We start from the raw sequence: 23,110 nt of genomic DNA on the forward strand, positions 1-23,110 counted from the left end.
TGCCCACTATACGCCCTCGCTCAAAGTCCGTCAACTGCACATACGGTTCACGTCTACGCTGTCGCGGCATGCTACCAGTGTTAAAGACTGCGATGGAGCTCCGTATGCCACGGCAAACTGGCTGACACTGACGGCGGCGGTGCACAAATGCTGCGCAGCTAGCGCCATTCGACGGCCAACACCGCGGTTCCTGGTGTGTCCGCTGTGCCGTGCGTGTGATCATTGCTTGTACAGCTCTCTTGCAGTGTCCGGAGCAAGTATGGTGGGTCTGACACACCGGTGTCAATGTGTTCTTTTTTCCATTTCCAGGAGTGTGTATATATATATATATATATATATATATATATATATATATATATGCATTTATGTCGTTGTATAATTGGTTTGTTTTGTAAATATTATTTGTATTTTTACTCTGGGTGTGGCCTAGGGAAAACTATGCTATCGAACGATTACATCGATTGGTCGTGAGGGGAACCAAAGTGTTTAGGATCTTTGGTAGTGTTAACTCTGCTGCATGGAGCGCGGGCAGAGGGAGTCTGGCTGGTGGCTGGAGTAGGGCGGTGGAGCAGGTGTGTTACGTGACGCTCCCGCGGATTGCCGCACTTTCGGGGGTTTGGCAGCATGTAATTGCGCTCGACTTGCTGTGATAGTTTCTGGCACGGTGTCGCGGACGGGAAGCATTAGCTGACGCACACCGAGAGCCCGTTTCGCCTGGTGACCGTGTCGAGAAGAAGGCGCGCCAACATCCAGCTCCTGCAACAGCGACGGCCGACAATGAGTGACCGTCGCCACCTCCCCGACCGACGACTGCAAACCTTCTATCAACCAACAAGGAAGACTAAAAGCACGTAAGGTTTTAAAACTGTATGGCAGACCTCAGCTTTTAAAATTGTTGCATCACAAAATTACAGCAACTTAGCATGAACCTTTGTTGCTCATTGTCCCAATTGCATTACCAAGCAGGGTCCCTCCCTTTTCCGGAATGAATCCAAGTGTCGTTGAAATTCAAACGCCAGCATTAAAGTAATATCATTCCATTTCACTGCTTTATTTTCAAAGTTCAGTTGAAGTATTCATAGCTGGCTACAATATTTAGATTACACAAGCACAAATTAAGAGTGCGAGTTTTGTTATCATATTTTAGCTTACCTGTGACTGCAGCTCAGCTTGGTACGTACTAAATTTTACTGTTGTTAATTGTTCAGAATCATATAATTCAAGGTCAAAGTTAAATCTCTTATTTCTAAATTGCGTAGATTCAAGTAGCTTTTGAAATGATTGTTGAGGTAGCCCAAGACTAACCTTATTTTATTGAATTTCGTAGTGCTTCAGAAACAAAGTTCACTATTAATTTCAGCCACTAAATTAACTTTCAGTTTTACGGTTTTATTAATTCTTTTGCTAAATTAAGTCAGAGTGTAGCGAAATTTATTACTTCTGACAAACATTCAGTTTTCACACAACACGTGTCAACCTTCAGTTACCACGCTTTTAGTGCTAAATATATGTGCATTAATCTTTCATTTTCAGTTATTACAGTAGTTGTCCATGGGACAGGCGACCGAAATTTTCCCCAAATCTCAAATATCTAATTAACGCCAATTAATTATTAACGTAATGACCGCACCTTAACTTTCTTTATTAACTTTACCTCTTTTCAAAATTAATTTCCACCAATTTCATTTGCATTTTTGCTTTCATGTAGATGTAACCCTTTCCTCCCTCTTTACCGACAAATTAACTTCGGTGACGATTGCTTTTCCCAAATTTCCATTAGGTGCACGCGGTTTAATTTTTCACTGTCATTAGGGTCGATAAGTGAGGGGGAGGTTACACACTGATTATCTGCCACGCTACGCCATTACAAAAGCCGTGGAAACACCCGAAGCATTCGAGGTAGCCAAATTCATCGTGGAAGACATTGTAATAAAACAAGGTGCCCAAGGTCGTTAATTACGGATCGAGGGAAAGGTTTTCAATCAAATCCTGTGACAGAGATAAACCGTCGGTGAAACATTACTCATCACATGACGACAGCCTACCAACCGCAAAGTAACGGGCTTACTGAACGCCTTAACAGGACCTTGGCTGACTTGCTATCAATGTTCATCAGTGCTGAAGAGAGCTACTGGAGTGAAATGCTAACTTTCGTGACGTTTGCCTGCTACACCGCTGAACGAGACACCACGGGATTTACGCCCTTTTTCCTGGTGCATGGGCGTGAGGCGACTACGACGGTGGACACTGTGCTTCAGTTACGTCCTGATGACGTGGACGACGACTAAATCGGCCAGGTGTTAACCGGAGCTGAGGAAGCTCGACAGTTAGTTCAACTCAGCACGCTGCAGGCTCAAGAAGACGGTCGTCGAAGTTATGACGCGAGCGACCGCCCTGTTGTCTACCAGCCTGGTGACCTCGTCTGGATCTTCACTCCTGTTCGGAAGGTTAATCTCTCTGAGAAGCTCCTCATGCGCTACTTTGGACCCTGTAAGGTTGTAAGACAGTGGTCTGATGTTACGTATGAAGATTTCGACTCCGACGACATCGAAAGATCAGAGATACGTTCTGCGTCCATCGAATGAAGCCCTACAAAGGTCGTGCAACCCAGTGTAGATTCGAAGCTGCAGCGACAGGCAACAAGCGGAAAGGTGACGAAGAGCGTAGCGGCAAAAGAAGTTGTAAGAAGATCACCGCCAGGGCAAGAATCAGTCATCAGGAGTCGGAGTATGCAGGACCGATGACTCGTTCCCGGACTAGGAGGACGTAACACCTAGACGTTGTTCTCTTAAGAAGGGAGCAATGTCTCAGAAGAAGCTGAGTAACACCGTGGTGTAATGCTTATGATGCTAAACAGATGCATGGAGGGTTGTGAGTTCGAAACTCACCTGGACTGTACAATTCTGATTTCTATATTCGGTTAGAGTACATTCTAGAAGTATCCACGAATGTCAAGCATCATTCTACTGGAATGTTCTGTAACTGTATATACAGGGTGGTCAGAAAATGTGTGAAATGCTTGTAGGGATGTTAGAGGGGAGGTTGTACTGAGACATGTACGTGTTCTGGCCGGAGGCAGTTCACTCCGAGCTCTTGTATGTGCAAGTGCTGGATACCCTCCATGCACCATGGACCTTGCCGTTGGTAGGGAGGCTTGCGTGCCTCAGCGATTCGGATGGCCGTACCGTAGGTGCAACCACAACGGAGGGGTATCTGTTGAGAGGCCAGACAAACGTGTGGTTCCTGAAGAGGGGCAGCAGCCTTTTCAGTAGTTGCAGGGGCAACAGTCTGGATGATTGACTGATTTGGCCTTGTAACACTAACCAAAACGGCTGTGCTCTGCTGGTACTGCGAACGGCCGAAAGCAAGGCGAAAATACAGCCGTAATTTTTCCCGAGGGCATGCAGCTTTACTGTATGGCATGGAGAACTGCATCAAACCAGTCTCAGGACTGAAGACCACAACAACAACAAGTGAAGTTAGTGTTCGTCATTCATGTAATTACACCGTCTTCTACGTGACAATATTTACGGTGGATCTGCAAGTGTAGAATTTAAGATGAGCAGCCGATTTCAGTCTTAAGTAGGTAAGTCTTACATAATGTTTTATGTGATCTGTGACACCCAAATTCTTTTTGTACGGCTCAGAGGAGTCTGAGAGTTTATGAACCATCCTATCCAAGATACCGCAAGTACTTAGTCGAGCCTGAGAGTTTATGAACCATCCTATCCAAGATACCGTAAGTACTTAGTCAAGAAATATTGGACTAATAAAATGTGGTGCGTTATAATAATGACCATATTAAACACTTACCTGTAGTGTAATTTCAGACCTTGGGTTAGGCCCACGCTTGATCCTGCAATGGTCGGTACGCCTGTTGCTATTTATAATCCGCAATATCAGAACAAACAGACCTGAAAGAGAGCAAAACAGGAGCGAATTATCACGAATACACCAGAAGCGTATAGAGGCACCACATCTAGTATTACAGCAAAGTACATAGTTCCCGGGTTTCATAATATAGGAAGAATAACCGAAAATGGGAAATCACGAAAGCAGATAAAGCGTCTGATATATTGGACCTGCGAGCAGAATTGGTTCCAGACAGGCTCCATGATAAACTGAAACAAGACAAACAGAATTGTTTCCAGAATTTACTTTCACGAATGATGCTATTTCATGACTACATCCCCGTGTATCATTACCCTGTAGCAAGCAACCAGTGTGGACATATCTCAACCAGAAGCACACTCCATCAGCAACTTATAGCTGTCGTACTTCCACCTAATTACTATTTCAAGTCTACAGACTAGTTATTCACTACTTTGGTATGTGACACGGTAATCCACTTAGCAGAGTAACAGTATTTTCATAACATTACCCTATAGTTACTAATGTACATGGAACAGGTTCGTGAATTAGATCAGTAGTACGCCCCCTGTATGGCTAGCAATGTTTTAGAAAATTATACACTCCTGGAAACTGAAATAAGAACACCGTGAATTCATTGTACCAGGAAGGGGAAACTTTATTGACACATTCCTGGGGTCAGATACATCACATGATCACACTGACAAAACCGCAGGCACATAGACACAGGCAACAGAGCATGTACAATGTCGGCACTAGTACAGTGTATATCCACCTTTCGCAGCAATGCAGGCTGCTATTCTCCCATGGAGACGATCGTAGAGATGCTGGATGTAGTCCTGTGGAACGGCTTGCCATGCCATTTCCACCTGGCGCCTCAGTTGGACCAGCGTTCGTGCTGGACGTGCAGACCGCGTGAGACGACGCTTCATCCAGTCCCAAACATGCTCAATGGGGGACAGATCCGGAGATCTTGCTGGCCAGGGTAGTTGACTTACACCTTCTAGAGCACGTTGGGTGGCACGAGATACATGCGGACGTGCATTGTCCTGTTGGAACAGCAAGTTCCCTTGCCGGTCTAGGAATGGTAGAACGATGGGTTCGATGACGGTTTGGATGTACCGTGCACTATTCAGTATCCCCTCGACGATCACCAGTGGTGTACGGCCAGTGTAGGAGATCGCTCCCCACACCATGATGCCGGGTGTTGGCCCTGTGTGCCTCGGTCGTATGCAGTCCTGATTGTGGCGCTCACCTGCACGGCGCCAAACACGCATACGACCATCATTGGCACCAAGGCAGAAGCGACTCTCATCGCTGAAGACGACACGTCTCCATTCGTCCCTCCATTCACGCCTGTCGCGACACCACTGGAGGCGGGCTGCACGATGTTGGGGCGTGAGCGGAAGACGGCCTAACGGTGTGCGGGACCGTAGCCCAGCTTCATGGAGACGGTTGCGAATGGTCCTCGCCGATACCCCAGGAGCAACAGTGTCCCTAATTTGCTGGGAAGTGGCGGTGCAGTCCCCTACGGCACTGCGTAGGATCCTACGGTCTTGGCGTGCATCCGTGCGTCGCTGCGGTACGGTCCCAGGTCGACGGGCACGTGCACCTTAAGCCGACCACTGGCGACAACATCGATGTACTGTGGAGACCTCAAGCCCCACGTGTTGAGCAATTCGGCGGTACGTCCACCCGGCCTCCCGCATGCCCACTATACGCCCTCGCTCAAAGTCCGTCAACTGCACATACGGTTCACGTCCACGCTGTCGCGGCATGCTACCAGTGTTACAGACTGCGATGGAGCTCCGTATGCCATGGCAAACTGGCTGACACTGACGGCGGCGGTGCACAAATGCTGGGCAGCTAGCGCCATTCGACGGCCAACACCGCGGTTCCTGGTGTGTCCGCTGTGCCGTGCGTGTGATCATTGCTTGTACAGCCCTCTCGCAGTGTCCGGAGCAAGTATGGTGGGTCTGACACACCGGTGTCAATGTTTTCTTTTTTCCATTTCCAGGAGTGTATATCTGAGTATTTTGTTAAATAATATCCGATGCCGTAAGAGTACATGTCCCGTCACGAAACGAGAAGTCTAGGAGTTAGATTTTCAGATGCACCTTCTCGCAGTTTCTTCAACATATGATCATTATGAGCAGTGGCGGCTCATTTCGCTATCGATAACTTGTTGCTGGCACCTCACCAGTGGCACAGATCACTCGCTTGTGCGGTTGTCACTGCCTCGCCGCGTCTTCCATGCGGTCGCTAGTCGCTTCTAGGAAGAGTGGCTTCCAAAGAGCGCGGAGGACGCATTCGACGGATAGTTTCGCACAGTGTGGAGCCGGGGGACAGCAGCAGTGTTGGACAGACGCTCACCTGCTGTGGATCGGCACGACATCAGTTCAGGGTCGTCGTTCGCTCTTCTTCGCCAGAAGTGGGCACAGGGCAAGGCTTGGTTCGCTTACGGTATGTTGTGCGCCACTAGTTGTTTAGCTCTGTGCACCTATTTCCCTCTTCGCAAGGTGTTTGAACAGATGATCGTTTGTATGTTTCATTGAGTCGTCATGCACGCTTTGTTATTTGTTCTGTGATTTTGTGAACAGTATATTGCATGCCTGCTCTGGACGATTTTGATGTACTTGTGTTAGTCCGCTGGCCAGAGTACTTTCTCAAAAAAATTGACATGATTAATGTAAGGGTTATTTAATGTGCCCAGTTGTCACACATATGTATATCAGGGGCCTACGTCTTGCCTACGATTTTTTAAAAAGTTGTTTGTATTAAAACTCTTATACAAGCCAAGTAGTTCTCTTAAGTTTTAATCTTTGTTTTCACGATGTTTTAGAAGCTGATGGCTCTCTGGCGTTACTGTTTTCCTGCCCTTTTAAGGATGTTGCGAGCTCAGGATAATGACAACACTCTAGCGAGTTAGTTATTATATTCCTGCCTGGAAGAAATTAAAGCTATCTTTCTGTAGTTGTTAACGATGCTTATTTCCTAGGGAATCTCAACTTGCTGGAAACGCTCTGATAGTGCAGTCATGGTTAAACGATAACTTTACTTGTAGTATAATCCAGTCAAAAACTCGTCTTTCTTGTTTATTAACAGCACTTTCTAAGTTGACGGGAGACTGTTAATTGTCAGCATCCTGTTGCCGCGTGGGCATGGTGTACGTGCGGCCTTTGATTAACTGGCTTCGCATAGGAAATTCTCTCTTTAATGTGTAGTACCTAGCGTATTCCTGTTCTAAGATTCATTGAAAATATTTGTGTAAACATTGGGGCAATGCCTATGTTATCTTTGTTGATATTTGTTATTTGTGGATCCACCTAATGTCTTGGACTTGGATTCGCTTGAGGACAGTTATGTAGAACCATTTTACTTATTTTAATTGGCTGGTTTCTTTAAGATCGTTTAACTTGAATATTTTCAAAAGGCAAATATTGATAAGGTCTTATTTCTTGAATTTGTTTGAGGTTACTGTTATTGCAATTTACCATCTGCCTTGCTCACCATTTTGAACGCCAGTTAAGGCAAATTATTTCCAGATTTCTACCTGTTTTTCAAAGGGACCTGTTATCAAAGATAACCATAAAAATTAATTTTGCTGTTTTTCAAAGATAAATGATGTTAATAAAAGGGGCCATTCAATTCACTGATTGAGATAATAGCCGATTTCGCATTACTGGTTATCTCCTACCACAGCCTTTCAGTGGTGGGAAGGATGTGGCATACATTTAACAGTCAAGAGTGTAGATTTCCTAGGAGGTAGCAGGTTCTAAGAAATATAAGCGTAGGCTATAGGGAAAGAATAGTGCCAGTGTGGTGTCACCGCCAGACACCACACTTGCTAGGTGGTAGCTTAAATCCGCCGCGGTCCATTTAGTACATGTCGGACCCGCGTGTCGCCACTGTGTGATCGCAGACCGAGCGCCACCACAAGGCAGGTCTGGAGATACGGGATAGCACTCGCCCCAGTTGTACGACGACATTGCTAGCGACTATACGGACGAAGCCTTTGCTCTCATTTGCCGAGAGACAGAATAGCCTTCAGCTAAGTCCATGGCTACGACCTAGCAAGGCGCCATTAGCCTTACATAGTTTGATAGTTATCGTATGAAATGTCTCATCAAGAACGTTGTAAACCAACAAAGAATAAAAGTTAAGTATTCGAGGAGCTGCATACTTTTCTTATTACCGTTCAATACTTATCCTGTTCCAGACTTCACGCCAGTCGGCGTGTGTGTACGCGTGCCTTTCTTTCGGCTACCCGTCACTGTGGACTGGCTGCATTGTCAGTCCACATCAGCCAGACAAAAAGTAGAATACCATTCTGGATTTTAAGTTCAAGAACGAGGTGGTTGGATTGGCGAAAGTAAGACGTAGTTGCAGTCCTACTAAATGTCAGTACATTACATAATTTATGGATGTTACATAAATTATGGATGTTACATAATTTATGGGTTACAATTGGGATAGCCAGTCCTGACAAAACTCTACCATCTGGTGAGCAAGATGTATGAGACACACGAAATACCCTCAGACTTCAAGAAGAATGTAATAATTCCAATACCAAAGAAAGCAGGTGTTGACAGATGCAAAATTTCCGAACTACAAGTTTAATAAGTCACAGCTGCAAAATGCTAACGCGAATTCTTTACAGACGAATGGAAAAACTGATAGAAGCCGACCTCGGGTAAGATCAGTGTCGATTATGTAGAAATGTTAGAATACGTGATGCACAACTGACACTACGACTTCTCTTAGAAGATAGATTTAGGAAAGACAAACCTATGTTTCTAGCATTTTTAGACTTACATAAATCTTTTGACAAAGTTGACTGGAAATTCTTAAGGTGGCAGGGGTACAATACAGGTAGCGAAAAGCTGTTTACAATTTTTAACAGAAACCAGATGAGATTTGTAAGGGCCGAGTGACATGAAAGGGATGCAGTGGTTGGGAAGGGAGTGAGACAGGGTTGTAGCCTCTCCCCGATATTATTCAATCTGTATATTGAGCAAGCAATAAAGGAAACAAAGGAAAAGTTCGGAGCAGGTATTAAAATCAATGGAGAAGAAACAAAAAACGTTGAGGTTCACCGATGACATTCTAATTCTGTCAGAGAGAGCAAAGGACTTGGAAGAGCAGCTGAACGTAATGGACTGTGTCTTGAAAGGAGGGTATAAGATGAACATCAACAAAAACAAAACGAGGATAATGGAAAGTAGTCGAATTAAGTCGGGTGATGCTGAGGGAATTAGATTAGGAAATGAGACACTTAAAGTAGTATAGGAATTTTGCTATTTGGGGAGCAAAATAGCTGATGATGGTCGAAGTAGAGAGGATATAAAATGTAGAATGTCAATGACAAGGAAAGCGTTTCCGAAGAAGAAAAATTTGTTAACATCGAGTATAGATTTAAGTGTCAGGAAGTCGTTTCTGAAAGTATTAGTATGGAGTCTAGCCATGTATGGAAGTGAAACATGGACGATAAATAGTTTGGAAAAGAAGAGAATAGAAGCTTTCGAAATGTGGTGCTACAGAAGAATGCTGAAGACCGCTATGGTATGGGCATGGGTGTATGTGTTTGTCCTTAGGATAATTTAAGTTAAGTAGTGTGTAAGCTTAGGGACTGATAACCTTATCAGTTAAGTCCCATAAGATTTCACACATTTTTTAACATTAACCCTAACACAACTGTTGTATACATAACTTAGCCCATAATCCAAGGTCAAGACGTCGACCCATTCGCCTTTGTCACAGCACTGTTACAAATGCGATTACTGCATTTGGCTATTTCCTGCCTCCATTGACCGATCGGCTGAGATCATTTGGACCCTCATAAACAACTTTAACTGCTTGCCCAACAACGTGGACGGAAAGGTGACCAATTACAGGCTCTGAAGAGTAGTGCACTAAAGCAGACCAAGTTTATAACATTACTAAGGAGCAATAGTTCGCCACACCGAAAGCTTCCATTGCCTCAGGGGGGCGCTTGGCACATAAGGTTAAACTGTTACCTGGCAAGAATAAAATGTGAGTGTACCATCTTAGTGCCAGTCTGCACGACACGGCAACGGAGCTTTTATAGACCAGCCCAAGTAATGCAGCCGACCAGGCTATAACACGAAGTCATATGCAAACGTGTGCTTCAGCCTGCTACACTTGCGACCTGGTGTCTTTTGCATCTGATATATTGTTTGTGGTGTGCCACATACTATGGCCTGGTGTGTTGTCTGTGGTGGCCTGTGGTGTTTGGTATGTGGTGATTTGGTGTGTTGCATACAAATTGTTTGGGATGTGGTATTGGGTGTGGTGTGGTTTGTTGTGAGTTGTGGTGTCTAAGCGGTGTGTGGCATGTGTTGGGTATGGTATGTGATATGTGTGGTTGTATGAGATATGTGTGGTGTTAAAGATATTCACACTGCTACGTAAGCCTCAAAGATTAGAAAAGTGAATACATATACTCTGCAAGCCTTGATACACTGCATTGTCCAGTATATCTTATATTACTGCTAGTCATTTGCTTTCCTGTCCCAGTTGCAAGTGGAGCAATGGGAGAGTAATTATGAACCCCACGACGTTATCGATTCTTTTAAGTAACTTCAATGTATTCAAGTTTTATGAACCTAAGAAACTTATGCTCTGTAATATGGATCGCTGTAGAGAGATTCAATCTACAATGGACAATTCCGAAATTGCCGAGTTATTTTGTGAAGTATGTATTGGAACATAAAGTTAATGTTCCTAGCTTTGGTTGTTGTTAGATGTATTTATGAGGCATCACTATATGACCACAATATGGAATATCATGTCAGATTTATGATCTGATTGAGGAATTTCCAGCAAAAAGCAAGCTGTACTTAATGGTAGATAATAATTACGTTAACTTTGTTATTATAGTCGCTATCTTCAACACAAAATTCAGTGTTGTCGGTACAATATTCATTTTGAAAACATAAGGCTGAGCCTGGAGAATGACTTAGACTCCTTTGAGTATAAATGTCATTGATTTAAAAATGATTCAAATGGCTCTGAGCACTATGGGACGTAACTTCTGAGGTCATGAGTCCCCTATAACTTAGAACTACTTCAACCTAACTAGCCTAAGGACATCACACACGTCCATGCCTGAAGCAGGATTCGAACCTGCAGCCGTAGCGGTCGCGTGGTTCCGGACAGTAGCGCCCTGAACGGCTCGGCCACTCCCAGCGGCCTGTCATTGATTTAGATACAGCTTTCGCAATTTTTTACGCTGATTTCGATGTTGTTCATTTCGAAAGTATAAAATTGGCGTGAATTCAAGGATTATTTGTATAAATACACTACAATGTGTGTGTTTCTTTGTGTGTGTGTGTGTGTGTGTGTGTGTATGTGTGTGTGTGTGTGTGTGTGTGTGTCCTATACTTATATACTAATACTTTCCACTAACATGCTGGCAGAGTATAGCAGTACCTGGTGAGCATCTGGCGCCTGCCCAGCCATATAATTGTTTAGCAACTGTCTTCACAGTGCTTGCAAGTGAACTGCACTATTGTGAATGCAAGAAGAACTGGAGCAAATACTTATTCTTCTCTGCGTCTGAATCCTGTACCTAGTACTGATGACTATTTTTCAAGTTGTAGTAGTTGGTATAGGAATGTTATGGACCAATAATTTCATAAAAGAAGATCTTTTGCATCATCTATATTTACCATGTTTTTGACGGTTGTGATCCAATTCGAAAGTAACAATATTTTTTTCTCGCTGTTCTAGGTATGTGTCTGGTGTATATAATCTTCACATGTTCGGATACATTCGAGGGGCAGGCTATTGATATAGCTGTACGTACCACAAACTAATATTTTGTGGTGAAATTTATAAGCAAAGTACTCGGACTTACTTTCTTTCTTAGCTACAGAACCACTACAGAACACTCCATGTCAGAAGGCCAAATCCACATCTCTTAAATTTTCAATTCAAAGCAGAAGATACCTATGGGTGATAACTTTTTCAGCTAGGATGAATACCTGTGTAATTTATCAGTATGGGTTAAAGTACAAGCATGCCTCCTGAATTTTTCCTGTTTCTCGTAATTTCAACTTGGGTCATGTGGACCGTTGATTTTAAAGGTAGTGCACCGCCATCACAACAGTATATTAGCACTGACGATTGGAACTTTTCCCTCGAATTCATGTTAGGTTACTGAATAATATATACTATGCATCTCTGTGCACAACGCCATCATAGGTGGACAGTGGACAGTATCCCAGCTGCAGTCCTCATATGGACTTTACCACCACAGAAAGGAGCTATCGACAGTGTGGTATGTGTTTAAATAAAGATGTTACTATCCTATACCCAGCAGTTGTTTAAGCATAGCACAAGTGGACTTAATCTTAGGAGAAGTTAGGTTCAAACTTGAGATGACGTCAGAGGGGAATTGTTTAAATGTGGACAGCTAGACTTAAACTTAAGGTTGACAGTGTATAAAATCAGGGGAGAATGCAGTGGCATCTCGAATTCCATACTGAAAAAAATTTATGTGGTAGCCATGTCTGTGGGTCTCTACTTTTCTAAGATAGTAGTAGCTTGGGGAAAACATGTTACAGACTCAGACTTTTAACGTTTGTGTGGCAGACAGGCTTGAACTCCAGGGTATACAAACATTCTTTGTACTAGAATGGTATGGGGAAGAGGAGGGGCTAAACTTGCCCTTTGTTCCAGAACCACAGGGTGGAAACGTAAGAGAACAAAAACATCTATTGCTTAGTGGTGAAATCTGGTAATACAGGAGGCAGGGTGATTATCCCTGGTCAGATATCTGGAATTTCAGCTTGATAATAGGCATCTTGGATTTTTTAAATTCCCTCAATTAATACTTAGCACAACAGCCCTTCATCTACTGTCACGTCATTGTAGTAGGGGGAAAACCCAATAGCACAGTCGGGCTATTTTTTTAATTCACAGCCAAAATTTGATTATCACACCAAAATTTAAATTTCCCTTCACTTTAGAGATAGAGTAATAAAGCTTTGTCAGAAACCAGGGAATAGCGCATAAGTTCATGGGGGAAGACGAAATCTGCAATGATGTCTAGCATGACTGAACCAGCCAATTCTACCTACTGCAGTTCACCCCTTCATCCAACACTAATGTACGGCATTGAATGTCTGCCTTCACGGCACCCAAAATGTACACTACTGGCCATTAAAATTGCTGCACCAAGAAGAAATGCAGATGATAAACGTGTATTCATTGGACAAATATATTATACTAGAACTGTCATGTGATTACATTATCACGCTATTTGGGTGCATAGATCCTGAGAAATCAGTACCCAGATCAACCACCTCTGGCCGTAATAACGGCCTTGATACGCCTCGGCATTGAGTCAAAAAGAGCTTGGATGGCGTGTACAGGTACAGCTGCCCATGCAGCTTCATCACGATACCACAGTTCATCAAGAGTAGAGACTGGCGTATTGTGACGAACCAGTTACACGGGCACTATTGACCAGACGTTTTCAATTGGTGAGAGATCTGGAGACTGTGCTGGCCAGGGCAGCAGTCGAACATTTTCTGTATCCAGAAAGGCCCGTACAGGACCTGCAACATGCGGTCGTGCAGTATCCTGCTAAAATTTAGGATTTCGAAAGACCGAATGAAGGGTAGAGCTACGGGTCGTAACACATCTGAAATGTAACGTCCACTGTTTAAAGTGCCATCAATACGAACAAGAGGTGACCGAGACGTGTAACCAATGGCACCCCACACCATCACCCCGGGTGCGAGGACGAATACACGCTTCCAATGTGCGTTCACCGCGATGTCGCCAGACACGGATGCGACCATCATGATGTAAACAAAACCTGGATTCATCCGAAAAAATGATGTTTTGCCATTCGTGCACCCAGGTTCGTCGTTGAGTACACCATCGCAGGCGCTCCTGTCTGTGATGCAGCGTCAAGGGTAACCGCAGCCATGGTCTCCAAGCTGATAGTCGATGCTGCTGCAAACGTCGTCGAACTGTTCGTGCAGATGGTTGTTGTCTTGCAAACGTCCCCATCTGTTGACTCAGGGATCGAGACGTGGCTGCACGATCCGCTACAGCCACGCGGATAAGATGCCTGTCATCTCGACTGCTACTGATACTAGGCCGTTGGGATCCAGCACGGCGTTCCGTATTAGCCGCCTGGACCCACCCATTCTATATTCTGCTAAGTCATTAGATCTCGACCAATATTAGCAACAATGTTGCGACACGATAAACCGCAATCGCGATAGGCTACAATCCGACCTTCATCAAAGTCGGAAACGTGACGGTACGCATTTCTCCTCCTTACACGAGGCATCACAACAACATTGTACCAGGCAACGCCGGTCAACTGCTGTCTGCGTGTGAGAAATCGGTTGGAAACTATCCTCATATCAGCACGTTGTGTGTGTCCCCACCGCCGCCAACATTGTGTAAATACTCTGCAAAAGCTAATAATTTGCATTTCACAGCATCTTCTTCCTGTCTTTACTTCTGTAGCACGTCATCTTCATGGTGTAGCATTTTTAATGGCCAGTAGTGTAGAAATCGCGTGAGAAGAGAGCAGGACAGTATGGAGGATGTGTGAGAGCTTTCCAGCGAAATATTTGCAGCGTAGTCGAAGCAACCTTGGCAACATACTGGCGGGTGTTATTCTTGAACAGAATAATGCTCTCCATCAACCCATGACTCACTGATTTTCTGGAAGGAGGCACCATAATCAGTGCGCAGGGACTCATGGAAATTTTGCGAAAATTCCATCATAACATCAAGTTGAATTGCCCAGGAATGTTGATAGACGGCAGCACTCTGTTTCAGGTTGATGCCAGCCCAAATGCTGCCAAGGTTGTTTCAGTTATGCTGCAGAACTTTCGCTGGGTAGCCCTTACACATCCCCCATGCGATTTTTATGACTTTGGTGCTCTGAAGAAACACATACGCCACAGATGATTTGCTTTGAACGAAGACGTGCGAGCCTGGGATAATCATGGTCCATAAGCAACTGCAAACATTACTTCATGACGGCATTACTTTTTTTACAATGGGATAAATGTATTACGAGCTATGGCAATTTTTTTTTGACATAATAAACACTATTTCTTTCGATTTGTAACATTTTTATATAGCTGCCCCTTACCTTTATTAAAAATTGAAAGATGATAAATCTTTATACAGTAGGGGAAAACAACGAACACTTTCTTGCTCTCTAAACATTGGAAAAGCAGTCCAACAACAGTTACGTAATATCTGTCGAATTAATTCCGTCTAGGGGAGAGCTAATCATATGCAAAGAGAGCAATCTCTCTACTAACTCAGTCGGATGAGTTGAAGTGTTCCTGAGCGAAGAATGAAATCGCTTGTGACCGCACTGAAAGAAAAGATGGAGACTTGGGAAACGTAATTAGGTAAGTGTCATGAGATCTGGCGACGACGTAAAGCTGAAATTTAGAGACATAATCCTATTCTGTGACTTGCTGCCGACAAAAGCGAGATCCCTTTGTGCTTATGTTTTAACCGTATAATATGATACCAAGAATGCGACGTGCTGTATAATACTGGAAGTATCACTGCCAATTCCATTTCACTATCCTCCGTATCCACCTTACTACTTCTGCGACAACGACTCCCTTTATTAAGGGAGCTTACAGTGAGCTGTTATGTTGAGGGTTGACCGACTACTCTGCAGAGCGAAGGCACTGGAATACAACAGTTCTATTCACCAGCAGCACATGCTGAAATTTACGATTTCCCGGCAACTAGAAGCACGCAGCGCGTCACCATAGCTCCAAATTACAGGAAAAGCGGAGGCTGGTAGGAACCTGCTGCGCTGGGCACGGACAAGAATTGAGCAATCGATAATCACTTAACGGATAAAAAGATTATGAGCTAAATTAAAACGAGCCATGACTCATTTAAAACGCGTCTCCGATTTTACCTCGCTTATCACTTCATTCTCATCGGTGACTCCCACAATTTTGTGCCACGTCCGCTTCAATTCGAAACTGATTTCACTCTTCGAATGCCGATCCCAACTTGGAAATTCAAAAATTCAATTCCAGTGCTGTTTCAAGAATGTGAGCTGTAGACGTCACCGCCCCCCCGCCCCCCCCCCCCCCAGTGCATATGCTGTACGTGTGATTTACGTATCGTGTGTGTGAGTGGTGCCTATTTTGCGTCCGCAACGGAAATCCCACGCCTATAAATATAGTAAAAAGGCTCTGACATTGGCAACCTACACCTAAAAGAGAAAATAAATCAAGTCGTGATGACATTTTTCTTTAGCTTAAGTAGGAGACTGATATTGTTAAATAGATATGCTACTAGAATGAATACAACATAAAAGTATTTATTTTCAAACCACAGAAAATGAAAGAAATGTATAAAGTCAGTACAGAATATTAAATCCCACCCTAACTCTTAACTTTGAAATTGGGAGAACATCTGTGACTTTCCTCAAAATCACGCCCCTGTTTATTAGACAGACACACTAAGTTGACACTGATTAGCACCGGAAACTGAATACCTCCACACTGACTGGTACTGACAGAACACTGAGTGAAAAAGTAAATGGAATGCAACACATTAGTAATAGGGAGATGGCAACGTCACTCCACTTTTCATATGAAATTGATATGCAAATTAATTAACAATTGAACAATTAATCACCCCAACCCCAGACCACCCCCCTCCCTCCCCAAGCCACGCCCACCTCCATCCCAAGATGACGTCATGTGTTTTCCTCAGCCTGCACGTGGGCTCAGCTCCTTCCTCCACCTCATCTCCCCCCAACCTCCCCCTCCCTTAACCTACCCTATGGGTGAAAATTTCAAATTTTGGCCGGAATTTCTTTGTCCCAGGGCTGTGCTGACATTCCACCCCACTCCCCACCCAGGAATTGGTGGGAAATTAAAATTGGCGGTGCCTTTTCCAGGACTCAAGCCGTGGTCCTCCTGGATGGAAAGCCCAAGAACACCCTCCCTAACACAACTAAACCACCAGAGGTGCTTGGCATAGAGCAGAAATTAAAAATGGCAGTGCCCTTTTCGGGACTCGAGCTCTGATTCTACTGGAAGGAAAGCCCAAGTGCACTCCCCCCTCCCACTCCAACGCATGGAGACTGTCCAGATGCGGGAGAGAAAGGTTAGGCTAGTGTACTTTATTTTCTTTGGTTGGGAAAATGAACGAAAGATTCGTCCCAATTTTTAGTGCTTCAACCAAATTAACTCATTTTTGCATCCTGATGGTAAGACTATTGTCTCTCTAATCAGGCTGTTGATCTGTGTGCAACGCAGAGAGACAGGTGAATGTCACCAGTCTTAGTATACTGCTAACATCACAGAACAACGTAGATACATTGTGTGTGTGTGTGTGTGTGTGTGTGTGTGTGTGTGTGATGTATGGAATAAAGGGCTATGTAACTTTGCATGTGTATTGGTGACATGTCTTAGATGTGGAAATATTGCAGTCATACCCCTTATGTAACTTTTTGGATAAATGCCATAACGCCATTGCTCAGGTTCCCAGGGAAACAAGTGTCAATTATTGTATCCCATGAGTGCCGTACCACATGTATAAGAACCAAGAGAGATTAAAAATGAAAGACGAAGAATCAATGCCTTTTGTTAAAAATGTTCTAAAACGGAGTGGCGGTCCATCAAGTTCAGAGCGCACATCTAAGAAGCAATCACAGTACTAAATAATGTGTTTGGAGTGGCACCAAAAATTCAGGCTGTACGAATATCAGCAGTAACATTCGCTATTATTGTTGCTATAAGCTGTGAATGGAAAGTAGTTTGACAGCACTTATTGACCAGATCTAACAGTAAATTGAGTATAGAATAGGGATAGGTTGTTGTTGTTGTTGTCTTCCGTCCTGAGACTGGTTTGATGCAGCTTTCCATGCTACTCTATGCTGTGCAAGCTTCTTCATCTCCCAGTACCTCCTGCAACCTACATCCGTCTGAATCTGCTTAGTGTATTCATCTCTTGGTCTTCCTCTATGATTTTTACCCTCCACGCTGCCCTCCAATGCTAAATTTGTGATCCCTTGATGTCTCAGAACATGTCCTACCAACCGATTTCTTCTTCTTCTCAAGTTGTGCCACAAGCTCCCCTTCTCCCCAATTCTATTCAATACCTCCTCATTAGTTACATGATCTACCCATCTAATCTTCAGCATTCATCTGTAGCACCACATTTCGAAAGCTTCTATTCTCTTCTTGTCCAAACTATTTACCGTCAATGTTTGACTTCCATATACGGCTACACTCCACACAAATACTTTCGGGAACGACTTCCTGACGCTTAAATCTATACTCGAGGTTCTCAAATTTCTCTTCTTCAGAAATTGCCATTGCCAGTCTACATTTTATATCCTCTCCACTTCGACCATCATAAGTAATTTTGTTCCCCAAATAGCAAAACTCCGTTATTACTTTAAGTGTCTCATTTCCTAATCTAATTCCTTCAGCATCACCAGACTTCATTCGACTACATTCCATTACCCTCGTTTTGCTTTTGTTGATGTTCATCTAATATCCTCCTTTCAAGACACTGTTCATTCCGTTCAATTGCTCTTACAAGTCCTTTCCTGTGTCTGACAGAATTACAATGTCATTGGCGAACCTCAACATTTTTATTTCTTCTCCATGGATTTTAATACCTACTCTGAATTTTTCTTTTCTTTCCTTTGCCGCTTGCTCAATTTACAGATTGAATAACATCGGGGACTGGCTACAACCCTGTCTCACTCCCTTCCCAACCACTGCTTCCCCTTTCATGCCCCTCGACTCTTATAACTGATATCTGGTTTCTGTACAAATTGTAAATAGCCTTTCGCTCCCTGTATTTTACCCCTGCCATTTTTTGAATTTGAAAGAGAATATTCCAGTCAACATTGTCGAAAGCTTTCTCTAAGTCTACAAATGCTAGAAACGTAGGTTTGCCTTTCCTTAATCTATTTTCTAAGATAAGTCGTAGGGTCAGTATTCCCTCACGTGTTCCAACATTTCTGCAGAATCCAAACTGATCTTCCCCGAGGTCGGCTTCTACCAGTTTTTCCATTCGTCTGTAAAGAACTCGCGTTAGTATTTTGCAGCAGTGACTTATTAAACTGATAGTTCGGTAATTTTCACATCTGTCAACACCTGCTTTCTTTGGGATTGGAATTATTATATTCTTCTTGAAGTCTGAGGGTATTTCACCTGTCTCATACATCTTCCTTACCAGATCGTAGAGTTTTGTCAGGACTGGCTCTCCCAAGGCCGTCAGTAGTCCCAATGGAATGTTGTCTACTCCCGGGGCCTTGTTTCTACTCAAGTCTTTCTGTGATCCTTCAAACTCTTCACGCAGTATCGTGTCTCCCATTTCATCTTCATCTACATCCTCTTCAATTTCTATAAAATCGTCCTTGAATAGACCCTATATATACTTCTTCCACCTTTCTGCATTCCCTTCTTTGCTTAGAACTGGGTTTCCATCTGAGCTCTTGGTATTCATACAAGTGGTTCTCTTACCTCCAGAGGTCTCTTTAATTTTCCTGTAGGCAGTATCTATCTTACCCCTAGTGAGACAAGCCTCTACATCCATACATTAGTCCTCTAGCCATCCCTGCTTGGCCATTTTGCACTTCCTGTCAATCTCATTTTTGAGACGTTTGTATTCCTTTTTGCCTGTTTCATTTACTGCGTTTTTATATTTTCTCCTTTCATCAATTAAATTCAATATTTCTTCTGTTACCCAAGGATTTCTACTAGTTCTTGTCTTTTTACCTACTCGATCCTCTGCCGCCTTCACTACTTCATCCCTCAGAGCTACCCATTCTTCTTCTACTGTATTTATTTCCCCTCTTCCTGTCAATTGTTCCCTTATGCTCTCCTTGAAACTCTGTACAACCTCTGGTTTAGTCAGTTTATCCAGGTCCCATCTCCTTAAATTGCCACCTTTTTGCAGTTTCTTCAGTTTTAATCTACAGTTCATAACCAATAGATTGTGGTCAGAGTCCACATTTGCTCCTGGAAATGTCTTACAATTTAAAACCTGGTACCTAAATCTCTGTCTTACCATTGTATAATATGTCTGATACCTTCTAGTATCTCCAGGATTCTTCCATGTATACAACCTTCTTTTATGATTCTTAAACCAAGTGTTAGCTATGATTAAGTTACGCTCTGTGCAAAATTCTACCAGACGGCTTCCTCTTTCATTTCTCTCCCCCAATCCATATTCACCTACTATTTTTCCTTCTCTCCCTTTTCCTATTCTCGAATTCCAGTCGCCCATGACTATTAAATTATCGTCTCTCTTCACGACCTGAATAATTTCTTTTATCTCATCATACATTTCATCATTTTCTTCATCATCTGCAGACCCAGTTGGCATATAAACTTGTACTACTGTAGTAGGCATGGGCTTCGTGTCTATTTTGGCCAAAATAATGCGTTCACTATGCTGTTTGTAGTAGCTTACCCGCACTCCTATTTTTTATTCATTATTAAACCTACTCCTGAATTACCCCTATTTGATTTTGTATTTATAACGCTGTATTCACCTAACCAAAGGTCTTGTTCCTCCTGCCACCGAACTTCACTAATTCCCACTATATCTACGTTTAACCTAACCATCTCTCTTTATATTTTCTAACATACCTGCACGATTAAGGGATCTGACGTTCCACGCTCCGATCCGTAGAACGCCAGTTTTCTTTCTCCTGATAACGACATCCTCTTGAGTAATACCTGCCCGGAGATCCGAATGGGGGACCATTTTACCTCCGCAATATTTTACCCAAGAGGACGCCATCATCATTTAACCATACAGTAAAGAGATAGGAGAAACACGGAAATTACTGAGTAGTGTTAGAAATGTCATGACAAATTTTACATCAAAATCGGGGGCAAGAAGTAGATAAGGTGGAGGGATTCTGTCACCTTGGAAGCAAGTTAACGTACATCGGACGAAGGAAGGAGACCATACACATCAGACTTGCACTGGGAAAGAATGCCTACCTGGAAAAAATAAGTCTACTAGTGACACTCACTGGTGTTGCTTTGAGGAAGAAGTTTTCTACCACGAGTGAGACTGGTTCTGAGCTACCATCCTACCACAGTTGCAGAAAGATGCTCTGTGAGTGTTTTGGGGAATTAGTGTTGAACCTATAGCCTGCAAGGTAGGAAGATACCATCTCACACATGCAGAGTTCAGAAGAGTGCAGCAGTATGGGCAGTGATGTAATCAATGATCTCAATGTCAGTTGCAGTACACTCCCTATAAAAGAAACGTTAACGCTGACAGAACTTTAGTGTACATGTTCAAACCGTCACTACTTCTTAGAAAGAGTAATTTAAAAGGTTTTTTATTGATAAGGTTTATTTTTTTCTGTCAGTATGATTTCATGACATAGCAATCGTAATTAAAATACATTCAGGATAGTATAACATTAATGTGCTGGGTATTTCCAAACTTTTAATATCAATTACTAACTTCAGAATTCTTTAATAGTAAGCTGGTCGTTAACGATATCTGGGGGTCGGTAGAATACAAACAAACTGAATACAGTCGGGGCCAGAAACGTCAATTGAAATAAATGCACAATCATAATCACCAAATAATGGATGGGGGGTCGGTAAAGACAATCAAAAAGAAATACACAATTAAAACAATCCAACAGCTTCAGACTATAAAGCACTCTAAGTGACTGATCAGCTCTTTTTGTTAAATCGGAAATCTCGCGTTTCTGCTTCAATAAAGCCTAACGATCATGATTATGTCTAACTACAGTGCATGGTTGAACGTACAGGAAAAATATGAGAGATGAGGCGACTACAGTTCTTAGTGGAAACTGAATATCACTTTCTGGCATGCGCACGTATGTACCTTTGGTGGGCGACTGCAGTAGCTGCCGTCGACGTGCTGTGGACCTGAGAATCTGTTCTGAATCTTTCTCGACTGTTAAATATCGGTCTGCTACTGTTCCTACGTCTTTGGTGAAACTGAGACTTGTAGTTGTTCCGTAGCTATGTTAATTGGCATTTTACACGCTATTTGGCTGGAATAGCGCATATATCGTTGCCCTCAAATCTATCGTAAGCATGAAATGTCAGTGGTCAGCGCAATTCTCCATACTAGGAGGCTTTGCAGTTTAACTCCTTTAGTGTTATGAGGAGCCTGTGAACAAATGTTGACATACTTATTCTCTCAATCGTCTCAGAACGGTGTGAGTCGCCTTGTTCAAACACTTGACGATTTGCTGCAAGAGAGGAACAAATCTTTCCATTTGCATTTTGCGTATGTCAAAGCTGGTGGCCACGTTTTCTCTTACTAGCCAATCAGAGAATCCATGCAGGCTATAGGTCCACCCACTAGAGTTATAGTAGCCTATCGAAGGCGCCATTACTTTTGTAGGGCGTTGTTTAACTACTGCTACGTAATACGGAGACAAAGAGCTTTTTTCCACTCGGATGGCCACAGTGAGTCACTAATGTTTTGATTTGGGTTTCTCCAGACGTTTATATACCCTCTCCAGCCGTGTTCCTGTAGAAAGGCTTTCCAAAGGTTCGTTGATAGAAGCTAGATTTATTCGGTGTTTTCCGAGGACTAAAGCGGTTTTGCCGCCAGCCTGTGCAGTGACTGCAGCGTCGCATTGTGTCCACTTGATCTCCCATTGTGAAGGTTTCAGCTGAACATGAGATAGGTGTTGCCATCCTGAGAACTGCATCTCTATGCTCGGGTTTGGGAAATTGCTTGCATGCAGTTCATAGCATGAGAGTTAGTGGTTTATATTCACAAGATATTATCTTATTTATTCGATTCCCATATCAATAAAATTCATACATTTTCATATAGCTATGTCATGTGACATATCGATTTAAACCGAATTTGTTTAAGGAAGCCAATAGAAAGTGTGCTATTTGTCTGACACCTTACAGATTCTGAGAATGTGTGGAGCATAGCATTGTATGGAAACGAATTAATGACTGTGTAGAGAGAAACAAAGAAATTGAGATGTGGCGCTGCTGAAGGAGGTTGAGAATTAGATGGACTGGTAAGATGAGGAATGAGGAGCTTCCGTGCAGAATCAGTGAGGATAGAATTATGTACAAAACACTGAAAAGACGAGAGGACATTACTGATGGAAACTGTCTTACAAGATACTTTATACAGCAGCATTGCAAGGCATGATTGAAATGGAAAAGGAAATGTGGAAGATGAAGACATAAGTAGATGCCCA

This window comes from Schistocerca piceifrons, chromosome 8, assembly GCF_021461385.2.
Source record: "Schistocerca piceifrons isolate TAMUIC-IGC-003096 chromosome 8, iqSchPice1.1, whole genome shotgun sequence".
NCBI classification, from domain to species: Eukaryota; Metazoa; Arthropoda; class Insecta; order Orthoptera; family Acrididae; genus Schistocerca; species Schistocerca piceifrons.